This window comes from Hylobates moloch, unplaced genomic scaffold (assembly GCF_009828535.3).
Source record: "Hylobates moloch isolate HMO894 unplaced genomic scaffold, HMol_V3 SCAFFOLD_2, whole genome shotgun sequence".
Taxonomy (NCBI): Eukaryota; Metazoa; Chordata; class Mammalia; order Primates; family Hylobatidae; genus Hylobates; species Hylobates moloch.
In genome coordinates, this window is record NW_026652277.1 from 16,105,549 (window position 1) to 16,115,199 (window position 9,651).

A 9,651-nucleotide genomic window follows, 5' to 3' on the forward strand; every position below is an offset into this window, starting at 1 on the left:
AATTAAGGAGCAATTATGCAGTAATTTCTAGAAAATGGGTGATAACATCTGGGTCATTATGTCATTGCCATGGAAAGGGGCAATCACTTCTGGGTGCTGCATGGCAATGGTAAACTGACATGGCACACTGGTGGGTGTGCCTTACGGAAAGCTGCCTCTGCTCTGTCCCTGAGTCTCACTCTGTCACCCAGGCTGGAGTGCAATGACGCGATCTTGGCTCCCTGCAACCTCTACCCTCCGTCTCCTGGGTTCAACCAATTCTTGTGCCTCCGCCTCCCAAGAAGCTGGGATTACAGGCACACACCACCATGACTGACGAATGTTGTTGCATTTTTAGTAGATGTGGGGTTTCACCATGTTGGCTAGGCTGGCCTCGAACTCCTGGCGTCAAGTAATCTGCCCACCTGGGCCTACCAAAGTGCTGGGATTACTGGCGTGAGCCATCATGTCACCATTTTAACTAGTCCTCAATTTGGCCCAGTGTCAGAACCCTGTCTTCACAGTCAAGTCCCACTTCCTCAGGCAAGTCCTGGCTCCTACCTCAAAAGTCTAAGGGCTCAAGGTCTAGTGGCACCACTTGTTCACTGGGTGACTCTGGGCAAGGTGCTAAGTATCCAAATCACAGTTTCTTACCTGTGAAATGAGAGCTAATACTGGTACCTACATTCTGGAAATGTCAGAATGTTTAAGCCTAGTATTTAATTAGTGCCCAATAAGTATAAGAACAAAGATAAAACATCACTAGAGAAAGATCAAATGGGGAAGATTGTATACGGAGAGACAGTGCCTGTCGGATTACAGCAAATCCTTTTGCAGAAAGGTGGGTAGGAGGGAAATGCAGAAAGAGATGAACTTTACCATGAACTTTACCATAGTTACATAGAAGAGCAAAACGTGACAATCCCAGCCAGGCTGTGGTTCCCTCAGCTCAGTTCTAGTTTAGGGGGTTACCTAAAAATAAGAAGTTTTCCACTTAACTGCAATGTGCCTCATCTTGACCTTTGATCCTTAAAATATGTGCTCATGGTCTGGCCTTTTGAACTTAATTATGACAATAATATTCACCAGTGCAGACCTGGAGCAGACTCTATACATGTGAACAATTGTGTTCAAGCCTCATTAATCTGGTTATTAATGAGTGCTTGGTAAAACTGTGTCGGGTAGTTGAAATTCCTGAGAACCTTGTAGTTATTATGCACCATTATCTGTGGAGCATCAGGTACCTTGCGTAGAGGTGGGGGACCGAAGGGGCAGCTTGCATTATTTCTGGCAAATGAGGACACTGGGGCCACAAGTGAGATGCTGCCAAGTGACTGCTTTGTGGAGGCAGCAAATTGTCAGAAAAAAAAAAGCAACATAGCAGAGAATCACTCCTTCTGTTCTTCTGCTCTATTCTCTATCCAAGATCATAATCAATATCCTTTCACACTGAATGGCCTATCAATAGCTGGAATGGGAAAAAAAATACTTTATTTCAGATTCATCTTCCAAGAACCTCCAGTGCAGGAGATTTTGATAAAGAAGAGCAGTAAATATTCTCTGAGCCGTGGAACTGAAAGAGGACAAACACTGTTCTCGTTCAGTCTGTTAGGAGGGGGAATTAAAGCCTTCACTAGAAGCAATATTTCTATGAAATCCTCCCTGATCATTTCCACCAGAGTCTACCCTGATCAAAAGCCACACTATTTAAAAAGAAATAAGAGTGGATATCACCGAGAATAATGTGAGCGTGGAAGGGGAAGTGCACAGGAGAATAAGTCAGAGAGATAGCATTAAAATGCCTTTTCATACTCCACACAGAAGAAACCTTATCTTTAAAAAATAAAAGAGGCTGATGAATATATGAGCCGCTGATACCCTGCTAGATCTTAGATTCCATCTTGGAGGGAGAAAGGAATGATTTCATTGTGGTGTTTTGAAAAGAAACCTACAGAGAATGAAGAAGTATCTTCACTTAAAGATTGGACAGCGTGATACCACATTCTGAGAAGTTGTCTCCTGTCAGAAGCCATCATACCTTCCCTGATTTTTATGGGATTTGACACAAACTGAAGGGGGGTTGCAAATAAAGTACTTTCTCTCTCTCTCTCTCTCAGTCTCTCTTTCTCAAAACCACTCTACCTCTGGTTTAAAAACAATGCAAAGAGTGAAAATGTTGCCTCCATCACAGACTAAGTGGAGTGCTGTTTTCATTTTTGTTTTTGTTTTTTTTTGAGACAGTCTTGCTCTGCCACCCAGACTGGAGTGCACTTGTGCGATCATGGCTCACTCCAGCTTGGACCCCCTGGGCTCAATCATCCTGCCTCAGCCTTCCTAGTAGCTGAGACTACAGGCGTGTGCCACCATGCACCACTCATTTTTTGTAGAGATAGAGCCTCACTATGCTGCCTAAGCTACTCTCGAACTCCTGGGCTCAAGCGATCCTCCTGCCTTGGCCTTCCAAAATACTGAGATTATAGGTGTGAGCCACCACGCCCACCCGGAGTGCTGTTTTTAAGTTAGTAGTTACTTCAAAGTCATTAGGGTCGAAGAATAATGAAGGAAGATACATTAGAAAACAGTCTGCATCTATAGCATAGCAGTGAAGTGGCTATCAACCCAACAGAAATGAACTAGCTGAAAATGGCTTCATTCATTTTAAAGTAATTTAAATCCAACTCATTGAAAATAATGAAATCAGTTGTCCACACATAGAAAAATTAGGGCAGTGAAATGGACCATATTGAAGCACTATTCTCTTACTCTGATATCTTTGGATCACCCTAGCCTAGGGATCCCCAGCCTCAGTGCTTCTGACATTTTGGGCTGGATGAGTGTTTGTTATGGGGAGCTATCCTGTGCATTGTAGGATGTTTAGCAGCATTTTTGAACTTTTACCACTAGATGCTAGTAGCACCCTCCACCCAAGTTAAAACACCAAAAATGTCTCTAGAATTGTCAACTGTTCCCAGGGCAGGGGGAGGGAGGCACCTAATCACCCCTGGTTGAGAACCGCTGCCTTAGAGCAGGGGTCCCCAACCCCCGGGCCACGGACCAGTACCAGTTCCTGTTAGGAACCAGGCCACACAGCAGGAGGTGAGTGAGAGAAGCTTCATCTGTATTTACAGCCACTCCCCATTGCTCACATTACCACCTGAACTCTGCCTCCTGTTAGAACAGCAGCAGCATTAGATTCTTACAGGTGTGCAAACTCTGTTGTGAACTGCGCATGTGAGAGATCGAGGTTGTGCGCTCCTTGTGAGAGTCTAATGCCTGATGACCTGTCACTGTCTCCCATCACCCCCACATGGGACTGTTGCAGGAAAACAAGCTCAGGCCTCCCACTGATTCTACATTATGGTGAGTATGTAATAATAAGAGAAATAAAGTACACAACAAATGTAATGCACTTGAATCAGTCTGAAAGCATTCCTCATCTCTCCCCACCCAAATTGTCTTCCCCAAAACTGGTCCCTGTCGCCGAAAGGTTAGGGACTGCTGCACTACAGCCGATTCTGGTTTTCACTGCTGGGCACTATGTGATCCACTCAGATAGCCCAAAAGACACAGCTGCTGTCACCACCAACTTCTTGCATATCTCAGGATTCACCTCCAAATGTGCTAACCCATCCTATCCTTAGCCAATCACCCTAAGCATTATTTCCCCCTACATGGTCCCTCCACAGACCATTTTGTTTTCTCAGGCACTTGTCCGACAATTCCACTGCTATAAACGAACTGTTTGTGTCCCTCCCAAAATTCATAGGTTGAAGCTTAATCCCCAAGGCGATTGGGTCTTGATGATCACGGCATGAGAGTGAAGCCTTCATGAATGGGGTTAGTGCCCTCATCAAGGAGACCACAGCGAGCTGCCTCACTCCTTCCACCATAGAAAGACCCAGCAAGAGGATGGCCATCTAAGAACCAGGACACTGAATTGGCCAGAGCCTTGACCTTGGACTTTCCAGCCTCTAGAACTGCAAGAAATAAATTTCTGCTATTAATAAGCCACTCCGTCTATGAGAGTTATAGCAGCCCAAACAGACCAAGACATCCACCAAAATGCTTTCAGGGTCTCTGTTTAGAAGGTGTGGCTTACAAGGGGGAAAGAGCATTTATTGCAAAGTTGGACTGCCCTGGGTTCAAATCCTGCCCCTGCCACTTAGCAGCGATAGGATACTTTTTTTTGGCAAGTCATTTTCCTTTCTGACTCTTGGCTTCTTACATGAAAACAATTAGAATAATTATAACTTCCCTATAGAAATGTTGCTACTTAAATGATATTGTGTGTAAAGACCCTATAAGCAGCTGGATGTACTGTTTTCACCAGAAATTGAAAATATATTGCTTCCAATTTGAAAGGAAAAACAGAGGGCCAGTTGGAGCTGCAATAGTATTTGATAAACTAGGACAAGAATCAAAATTGATGGCATGGAGACAGAAGGAGTGGTCAGGAGAAGCAGGCAGGAATGCAGTGGGCACAGGTCACCTGGCTCTTGCAAGGAGCTTAATGATTATGATGGTCAGGGCCAGGAAATACCGAATTATGAAAGTACAAAGATGGAAATAAAAGTACGTGTGCCTAAAATAAACACAAATGAATCAAGCGGTGATCAATCCTTTTTTTGCTTCATTGTGTTTCACTAGCTGACTAATTTCACCTCATTGATTTTCTTACTAATTTCGAAGTGGTTTCTGTGTTTGGAAAAGCACTCCTCATTTCTTTCAGATGAATTTATATCTTCTCAGATTGGTTCATCACTTAAACAATCAAAATATATTATTAGTGAAATGTGACATTTCTGTAGCATCTATTTTTGTAATACAAGAAAAAAAGGTGCATACCAAATGTCTTTGCCAGATATGAAGTTATTCTAGCCTTCATTTTTAAAGGGAAAGTAAGTGTTAAAAACTCAGCTAATTTAAGGAATTAGATTTCAAAAAAATAATGAACAAAATGCATTGCATTGTTAAATCCATTTTTAAAGTGGACTTCATTATCTCTAGAATAGCACACTAATGATAATGGGGTAAGGTTTGAAGATAAATGCAAGCTTCAATACAATCTTCCCTTTGAATCCAATATTAGTATAAAATTTCATTGTTGCTTAGTTAGGGTGTAAGATGGTAGGTCAATATATCCTTTTACTGTTACAACGGTCAAGAGAAAAATTATTGTATAGCATCAAAATAATAAAGTAGTAGCTGACAATTGCATTTTTCTATCAGATGCATTCCTAATAGTTCCATGCAATCACTATTAGACCAAGCCTCGGTGAAGAATGTCAGGAAAATTAAAACAGACAGCCATCTCTTTAAGGCACTTGGAACAATTTAGTTTGACTTAATAGGGTCTTTCTCTGGGAGTCAGAATAGACGTATAAGCAGTTCCACCAACATTTTCGGATCTTATTTGTGTTAGCAATGGCAGCTGCTTTTGATCATGTTGGTCACGGAATCCCTTCATTTGCCTTGCACATAAGGTTGGGCTCCTACCTGACAGTATCTTGTCTCTCTATTCTCTTAAGTGTTTCTCTGCCTTTGTTTCAGTTTAAACAAATGAGAATCTGGCAATAATCCATCGAATTTTGTGCTTCCTGCCGTCAGCATTCTGTGCACGTGTCTTCAGCCCTGGCACTTCAATTCCTGTGTATGTCTCCCTCTGTGCCTGTTTTTAGGTGTCATGTATGTTATCTCTGTTATATCCAGCTTTATCACTCTATTTTTGAATGGCTACAAAGGAGGTCTTGCCTGTTTAAAAATCACAAATGAAGACAACTTCTTTTTCATGGTAATAGAAGAGAAATCCTAGACATTTTATGATCAAATGCTACCACTTTTTAAAATGTGTAGAAAAGCAAAGAACTTCACTTTTATTGCATTGTCTATTTCATTTTTGAAAACAGTTTAGGGTGCATATCGCCATGAAACGTCCCATAGCAACAAGGCATTTGAAAGAATATGGCTTCCTTTTACATTTTCTAGGATAAATGGCTGTGAGCTACTTTGATTCTTGCTTTTAAAATGTATTCCTATAATATTCACAAGTAGGACACGCCCCAAACTTGACTGTGTGTGCCTCAAAACCAACTGGGTAAATTATTTCTAATTTCTCACTTTAATTTTAATTACGACTAATATTAGGTACTGAATCTCAAGGAAGCAAAATTCTTTTTCTGTGTACTCACATGAGATATACCCCAACACTTTGGGAGGCTGAGGCGGATGAATCACCTGAGGTCAGGAGTTCGAGACCAGACTGGTCAACATGGCAAAACCTCATCTCTACTAAAAATACAAAAAAATTAGCTGGGCATGGTGGCGGGCACCTGTAATCCCAGCTACTCAGGAGGCTGAGGCGCGAGAATCGTTTGAACCCAGGAAGCAGAAGTTGCAGTGAGCTGAGATTGCACCACAGCACTCTAGCCTGGGCAACAGAGCAAGACTGTCTCAAAAAAAAAGGAAAAAAAAAAAAAAGAAGTTATCGACGTGATTAAGGAACCAGCACCTGCATGCTCTCTCTTGCTCTCTCTCTCTCTCTCTCTCACACACACACACACACACACACGCAGACACACACGCAGCTATATGACCTGCAGAATCTGAATCATGTCTGCGATTTGGTGAAGGAGTGAAGGAGGGAGTGAGGTAATATGATTGTATGCTGGGCACATTGTAGCATTGTTGATGGTGAAGTTCCTTGAACTTGGGAAAAGTTCAGAAGTTCTGAAACCTCAGCACTCAGAGTTGTGTCTTCGTTTGCCCTGCCTCATTAAACATCTTATCTCCTATGAGCTGAAAAGCCTTGCCAACTGCAGTAAGGAAGTAACCTGGACTAATTTCACATTTTCTAAAGCCTCAAAAGCCACCAATCTGCTGGTGGAACACTCCTGTGATCAACAGTGTGCCCAGGAAATCCACACTCCACATTCATACAAACTGGTGTTCTTTTGAAGAACAGTTGCTGCAAAGCAGTGCCTGGATGATGATGTTTTAAAATGAACAGCTGCATTCATGGTGGAGGCGATAAGGAAGAGTAAGTCCAAATTTTCAATATTTGTGAATTTAAAAAATATGTTTGCTTTTTTCAAATGGAAGGGAATAATAATAGATCTAGAGGGTGATGCCATGGAAATCTGGCACCAAATGTCTCTGTTTGTAAAAATGCATAGCTCGCACCACCCCTGTTTACACAGTTCTGGTTTACATTAGCAAAGGTACCTGTTACATATTTGTTGATGTTCTCTTACCTTACCTTGTGTTGTTGATGCTGTTTTGTTTTTATATAAAGAACCACAGAAGTATGAGGTTCTGTTTCATGTGTCTCAGGAAACATCTGTTTACTTAAACATGGAAGTCTGCAAAGAAATAGGGAGCGTGAAAACGCATACAATAGAGGAGAGAGATTCATTATATATCAAGATATGCATGTTTTGGCCAGGCGCGGTGGCTCATGCCTATAATCCCAGCAGTTTGGGAGGTTGAGGCAGGTGGATCACTTGAGGTCAGGAGTTTATGCAGATTTGTAGCCTAGAAGCAACAGGCTGTAACATCTAGCCCAGGTGTGTAGTAGGCCACGCCATCCAGGTTTGTGTAAGTATACTATAGTGTTCACACAATGATGAAATTGCCTAATGACATATTTCTCAGAACCCATCCCCATCATTAAGCAATGCATAATTGTATATAACTTTTAAATTTTCACCTCTATAAATCAGTAATCTGTACTTTTAACAGCTACCCAGATGACAGACACAAATCATTCGGTAACTTCCTTGAGAAAATATATAAAGCAAATGAGCTTGTGCGTTGTGTTGGAAAAGTGGTTATGAAGACTATTCATGGTTCCCAAGAATAGAATTTTAAAAATAAAAATAAAGAAAATGAAGCAAAAAAAAAAAAGAAAAGAAAAGATAAGACCAGCTAGAAGCTTAATTTCAAAAATGTACTGGAAGCAGAGAATCAAAAAAGTGTAAAAGCTGTTATCTTCAATGGTAGCAATCTTTCTTGGTAAGATTCTTTTTTTTCTTTGACAAAGAGTCTTGCTCTGTCGCCAGGGCGGAGTGCAGTTGTGCGATCTCAACTAACTGCAACCTCTGACTCCCTAGTTTAAGCAATTCTCCTGCCTCAGCCTCCCGAGTACCTGGGATTACAGGCACACACCACCATGCCCAGCTAATTTTTGTATTTTTTAGTAGAGATGGGGTTTCACCATGTTGGCCAACATGGTCTTGATCTCCTGACCTCGTGATAGGCCCGCCTCGGCCTCCCACAGTGCTGAAATTACAGGTGTGAGCCACTGCACCTGGCCCTCCTGGTAAGATTTTTAAAAGAAAAGTAATCAATATCTAAGCATACACCCACCACTCTTACAGCACAGTCCTATTGCTCACATGGCACAATGTGAATTACAGGGTGCTGCAGACTTATGTTGTTACTGTTTTTTCATTTTGTCTCATTTTGCTTTTTTGGTTGCCTACACTATCTGGGCCTTTTCCTATACTTGGGCAATAGGCACCATTTGGGAACTGGTAGGAGACAAAGTCCACATTCTACTATAGAAGCCCCACAATACCAAATCCCTTGCAGGTAGGCACTGGGTCTGTTGGTCCTTGATCTATCAATACACAAATTCTTCACTCAGAATTGAGAACCAAATGACTCAAAATTTTTGGTGGCAACGGCAGTAGCATCCAATTTCCAGAGATGATAATGGCAGACTAGACCTAAGTGTTTACAAATTTAAGAGTAACATGAATTCATAATACAAACATGTCCTCAACTGCCATGTGTCACTATAGCGAAGACCATATTAATTTGCGAGCATCCTCAGGAGTGTAAATTAGAACATGAAAAGAAGCAGGAAAGTAAAGTAGATGTTCAACATTTTTTTTTGGTGTAGAGATGGGGTTTCGCTATGTTGCCCAGGCTGGTCTCAAACTTCTGGGCTCAGGTGATCCACCCGCCTCAGCCTCCCAAAGTGCTGGGATTACAGACATGAGCAACCGTGCCTGATCCTTGGAGAGTCAACATTTCTGCTAAGAAATGTTGTTTCCTATGTAAGAATAAATTGCATTGATAGTGTCTAAGATGGATCTGACTAGTTAATTCCACACTTCTCCTACCTAAGTTCTTTTGCTCCTCTTTTTCCCTGTGCCCTGAAGCAGTATTCATCTCTAATGTTGGCAGGGATGCTACCTACATTCACGGCATTGGGTAGAGTGGCATTTTGTCTCAAGGATGTAGAGAAAGAGATGTCCAGAAGTGTTTTCCTGGGGCCTGAGTGGCATTAAGAGCATAGCATTCATTGGTATAAATGGCTGTTTGCCTAAGAGCAGCAGTGGCACTGAAAATGAAAATGAAAATGAATATGCAGACCGGGTGCGGTAGCTCATGCCTGTAATCCCAGCACTTTGGGAAGCCAAGATGGGTGGATGACTTGAGGTCAGGAATTTGCGACCAGCCCGGCCAACATGGTGAAACCCCGTCTTTACCAAAAAATACAAAAATTAACTCGGCGTGGTGGTGAGTGCCTACAGTCCCAGCTACTCGGAAGGCTGAGATAGGAGAATCGCTTGAACCTGGGAGGCAGAGGCTGCAGTGAGCTGAGATCATGTCACTGCACTCCAGCCTGGGTGACAGAGTGAGATCCTGCCTGAAAAAAAAAAAAAA